The sequence below is a fragment of the Capra hircus genome, chromosome 3 (genome assembly GCF_001704415.2).
Source record: "Capra hircus breed San Clemente chromosome 3, ASM170441v1, whole genome shotgun sequence".
Taxonomy (NCBI): Eukaryota; Metazoa; Chordata; class Mammalia; order Artiodactyla; family Bovidae; genus Capra; species Capra hircus.
The window spans coordinates 4,642,208-4,648,191 of NC_030810.1; positions in this window are offsets into that span (position 1 = coordinate 4,642,208).

The following is a 5,984-nucleotide window of genomic DNA, read 5'->3' on the forward strand; positions in this document are numbered from 1 at the left end:
GGAGCTTCAGCTGCAGCATCAGTCCTTCCAAGGAACAGTGTGAAAAGGAAGTGGGGACCCACTCCAGTCTTCTTGACTGGAAAATCCCATGGACAGAGGAGCCTGGGGGGCTCCAGTCCATGGGGTTGCACCTAGCCAAACAGCTGAGCATGCGTGCACATACTAATGTCTTGAATGATAGGATTCTAAGTAAATAAGAGTTGCACAATTGTTTCATTTTTCTATATTTTTGTAATCAATAGCAGGAGACTTGTGAAAGATTAAAGGTTATGAAACCATACTAATTTTTCCATTGATTATTAAGATCACGTTCTATTGTTTCATCTTCCATATTTAGTTCCACAGTCCACACTACTGTACAAATCAAGGCAGGCCTGTGTATGAACAATCACTTTAAACACAAATGGTTTAGACAGAACAGCTAAAAGTCAGGAATTGTCAAATTGGACTGAAAGGAGATGAAAAGATTCAACTATATGCTATTCACAAGAAACACGTCTTAAATTAAAGACAGCCGCATCAACAGTTAAGGGGCAAAGGAAGATAACATTATGCAAATACTCATCTAAAGAAAGCTGGTGTGCTTAATTGCTTAGTTGTGTCCAGTTCTTTGAGACCCCATGGATGGACTGTAGCCCACCAGGCTCCTCTATCCATGGAACTTTCCAGGCATGAATACCGGAGTGGGTTGCCATGCCCTCCTCCAGAGGATCTTCCCAACCCAGGAATCGAACCCAGGTTCCCTGCATTGCAGGCAGGTTCTTTATCATCTGAGCTACCAGGGAAGCCCTGAAGAAAGCTAGAGGAGCCATACTAAGCCTGTACGGAGGAGATTTCAGAACAAGGAGCATCGCCAGAGATAAAGAGGCTCATTGTACAATGATAAGTGATTAATTCTTATAGAGGACAGCAATCCTAAATATGTGCACACCTAAAAACAGGACGCCGAATTACATGCAGCAAAAGCTTGCAGAACTGAAAGGAGACATTGATAAAGACACAGTTATATGTGGAGACTTCAACATTCCTCTGTAAGTATTCTAATTGACAAAACAAACAGAAAATGAGTAAGGAAACAGATGACCTAAAGAGCAGTGTCAATTAATTTGTCCTAATTGACACCCAGCATTAGCAGAAGATCCACTCTTTTCAAGGGCACCTGGAACATTCACTAAGATAGACTACATTCTAAGGCATAAAACATACCTTAACAATTTCTTTCAGAAATAGAAATGGTACAAAGTACATTCTCAGACCATAACAAATGAAACTGAAAATTAACAAGAAAGATAGCTGGGAAATCCCCAACTATTTAGAGATTATGCAATACATTTCTAAGGAATCCGTGTGTTAAAGAAGAACTCTAAAGGAAGTTAATATAATGAATGTTTAACTAAGTGAAAATGAGGTGAAAATGTGGGATTCAGTGAAATCAGTGCTTGGAGGGAAACTTACAGCATTAAGCGCGTGTTTTAGAGAAATATATTTAAATTCAATAATCTAAACTTCACCCTAGGAAAATAAAGGAAAGAAGAGCAAATTTAACCTAAATGCAAGCAGAGGAAGGAAAAAATTTTTTTTTAAATAGAGTATAAATCAACGACATTTAAAATAGGAAAATAATAGTAAAATTCAGAATAGGAAGTGGTAAAGCTAAAAATTGGTTCTTTGGGAATACCAACAAAGTTAACAGACTTCTAGAGAGACTAATCAAGAGAAAAAGAGAGAAAACACAGATTATTAGCATCCGGGATGCAAGACAGGAAAAAATAAGTGGACACATGGATTAATGGAACAGAATAGAGATCCAGAAATAGACCCCTACAAACATGGTCAATTGAGTTTCAACAAATGTACAAAGACAATTCAAAGAAGAAAGGACAGTCTGATCAATGAATTACATCGGAAAAATAAACCCAGACCTATACTTCCCTCCTTACATGAAGTTTAATTCAGTGAATCAGAGGCCTAAACATAGTATGTAACACTATAAAGCTTTCAGAAAAAGCATAGGGAAGAAATTGGTGACCTCCTGTTAGGAAAAGAATTCCTAGAAAAGACAATGAAAGCACAGTTCATAAAAGAAAAAAATAGATCAATTTGATGCCATGAGAATTTCAAACCAGCTGTTCTGTAACAGAGAGCAAGAAGACAAATGACCAACTGGCAGAACGTTTGCACATCATGTAACTGACCATAAACTTGTATTAAGAATGTATAAACAAGTCTCAAAACAACAACAACAAAGCCCAATTTTTAAAATTTTTATTGGAGTATAGTTGATTTACAGTGCTGTGTTAGTGTCAAGAGTTACAGCTAAGTGAATCAGTTACACGTATACATACATCCATTCTTTTTTTAGATTCTTTTCCCACATAGGGAATATATATGCCAGTCTCAATCTCCCAGTTCATCCCTCTTCCCTGATTTTTAAAACATGGACAGAAAAAATATACAAGTATCAGAGAAGCACATGAGAAGATGCTCAACACCATTACTCCCTAAGGAAACAGAAATTAAAACCATGAGTTATCACTAACACTTAAGAAATGACTACAGATTGTTAAAAACCCAACAATACCAAGTGTTTGCATAAATATGGAATAATTGGAACTCTGCCTGGTGGCTCAGTGGTAAAGAATCCACCTGCCAATGCAGGAGACACAAGAGACATAGGTTTGATCCCTGGGTCAGGAAGATTCCCCTGGAGAAGGAAATGGCAGCCCACTCTACTATTCTTGCCTGGAAAATCCCATGGACAGAGGGGGCTGGGGGGCTGTAGTCTCCACAGTGTGGCAAAGAGTCAGGCAGCGCTGTGCAGCTGAGCGTGAACATAGGTAGTTTGTGGAAATGCAAATACAACAACTTTCGAAGAGCAGCTCGACAGTTCTCAATAAAGTTGAAAATACACTTCCTTTGGAGCTCAGCAATTGTCTCCTAGGTTCTTACCCAGGAGAAATGAAAATGTATGCCCACAGGAATGTTCATAATAGTTTTATTCCTGATTGCCAAAAACTAGAAACAACCAAAATTTCTCTCAGCTAAGAAATGGATAAACTGCGGCACAAACATACAATGGATACTGTTCAGCCCTCAAAGGACAGACCATTGATTCAAGTAGCCACACAAGTGAATCTTAGATGCTCTGTGCAAAGTGAAATACGCCAGACCCAGACAACTGTCTGCTATAGCACGCTATTCATTTCACCTTCTGACAAAGGCCTAATGTAGGGAGAGAGAACAGATCAGTTTGACTAAGGGCAACTAGAGGGACTTTGGGGTAGGTTGTAACTGTCTGTACCCTGATTTTAACAGTGGTCACATGACCGTGTGCATTTGCCAAAACCTACAGAACTGTAGTCCAAAAATGTAATGGAGCAGGACCCGATGGGACCTTCCCATGACAGACCCCATGCCCTCCACCTGCTTCGTGTCTGTAAGAAAAGAGCCAAAGAATAAATTTAATCAGAGTAATTTAGTCAATGAATAAATTTAATCAGAGAAATTAGAAAATGCAGAAACAAAGGAAAACAGTCAAGACAAAATAGTGGTAGTTTAACCATTAAGCAAGGTCGAGGACGTTTAGTTCCTCCTCACGGGCTATAGGTAACAGTCTGAGCCACATCCTTTAAACACTGAAACCCCCACCAGGTGCGAGAAGTTAATCACACAGTGACTAGACTGGAGCCACGACATAAACTGCTCCATCTCGCACAGTTCCACAAACTGGCCTCAAGGAAACGGGAACAAACTGACCCCAGAGTCGAAGATTGTGCTTACAACAATTAAGATGCTGCTGAGCAAACCACTGCATGACCAATCTCCAGAGCTGCTCTGCACGTCGCCCCTCCCCATACTCCCCTGAAACTCCCCTTTAAAAGCCCTTGCCCCTTCATTGGCAGTGAAGAATCGGTTCTTTGGATTGTGAGTCCATCTTCTCCCCAGGATTGCTGGCTTCCTTACTAAAGCTGTCCTACCTTTTGCAGAGCACTTGTCTCCTAGTATTGGATTCTTGAGTGATGGGCAGCCAAACGTTAAGTTCAGTAACAAAGATCATTTGTACTTTGCATAGATTTTAAAATAACCTCAAAAGTCAGTGTCCTTTGTAAGCATCCATTCATTTCTATATGCAATCTGTCTTCACCAAGTGACCGTTTTATGATATAGCCTTCACTTGATTCTGTGTGGCAGCAAAGGAGATAAATACAATTTCCACTCTCTAAACTCACTGTCTGCTGCCAGGGTTGATGAACTATAGTGTGAGGGCCAAACACAGCCCACCACTTATTTATGTAAATAATCTTTTTGGGAACACAGCCAGTGGCCACCCACCAGAGCATCATCTGTAGCGGAGTTGGGTAGTTGTCACAGAGACCTGTGTCCACAAATCCTGAAGTACTGACTACCTAACTCCTAATGTCCCAAACTTTATGTTGCCTAACTATCTTTCTGAAGCCTGTTAAACTCAAGTTCTACCTGGAAAATTTCTAATTGAGTAGGTCTGGAGTAAGCCCAGAGGTGTAAGTCCACAGATGTCTAGACGATGCTAAAGCAAGTAGTTCTGGACCACACTTGGGAAAAACTGCTTAAGAAACACAGATGTTAAGCAACGAATTGTAATTGAGGGGCTCTTCTCTGCAGGATTACAGTACAGTTCATGCATTAAACTCAAGTTCGACAGCCTGGTCCTTTTAGAAGTTGCTTCAACTATTTGAAAGTGGCACCCTCTGGGTAAAACAATATTTTGAAAACATATGTTTCAGAAAAAATTATGGGCAAGGGGTTATTTTACTCACCTTATCTTCCACTAAGAATACATATAAAACTGCTGAAGAATTTGGTAATAAAACCACACATTATTTTAGGTTTCAGCCCTAGTCCAGATCAGCCAGGGTTCATCAGGAAGGCAAGACGGCCCCTTGGTGGGGAGGGCCATATCTGTCTCCGCATGGAATCCTGAGGGGTGGGAGTGCAGGCAGCTGGGTGGAGGAGACGAAGGGATGCTGTGGGAATGGGGAAGGCATGCTGGAAGAATTGGAGATTCTCCTGGGGAACTTGGCAATAATACTCACCGCACAACCCCTCCTTCGTCTAAACTTTTCCCCACCAGCACAATCGTTCAAACTTCCCTGCTTTCCAAGCATGAAGGCCAATTCCTAGCTGGGCCCTGGTATCCCCAACACTTTTAGGATATAACACAGAATTAAAGGTCAAGGCAGAAGAGAGACCATCTTCAAGGAGCAGAGGAAGCTGTTGTGAAATAATTATTACCCATGATCACTGCACTTAGCTCTGAGTTTTCTCAAAGCTACAGTGGAAAAAAAATAAAAGGAATAAACAAATCACAAACTCCTCATATTAGCAAAATTCCCTAACCATGGGTAGGGGTGAGTCAGAGAATAAGAGAAGGGTCAGGAGGAAAGGAAATGTTTGTTTTCGAGGTTGCCCCCAGCAGCCTGTCTCCAACAGACACTCAATGGGATCTGTCATTAGCTGGCCTCTGTTTGCCTCCACGAACAGCCCTGGTGGTTGATTTCAGGACTCTTGAGTCAGCCCAGAGTCATCTGGTGAATTCCGTAAACTTTTGCATTCTAACCATAAGTATTTTAGAACATTACAAGATGAGACTCTGATTGCTTTAATTAGTAATTAAGTGACATCCTGACTGGGGAGATTTTATTTTGAAAGTGAAGTTAGCCATGATGCAAAGTGAATTTATTTGGGGCCTCTCATAGCGTCTCCTTGGTGGCTTATAACTCTGAAGTCTCACAGAACATGTGAACTATGTCCAACGTGTAAACATAAACTTTTTAAAAATGCTGCTTAGTTTCCAAATATACTTAACTGGAACTCTACATCTGAGGCCAAGCTGGCCCTGCTGTATAATTAGTAACGAACTGTTGTCTGCCTCCTTTCAATTATTTTCTTTCTAGTTATATTTTGACAAAAGCAGTATGTCCAACAGGTGGCCCATCTGACCCTCC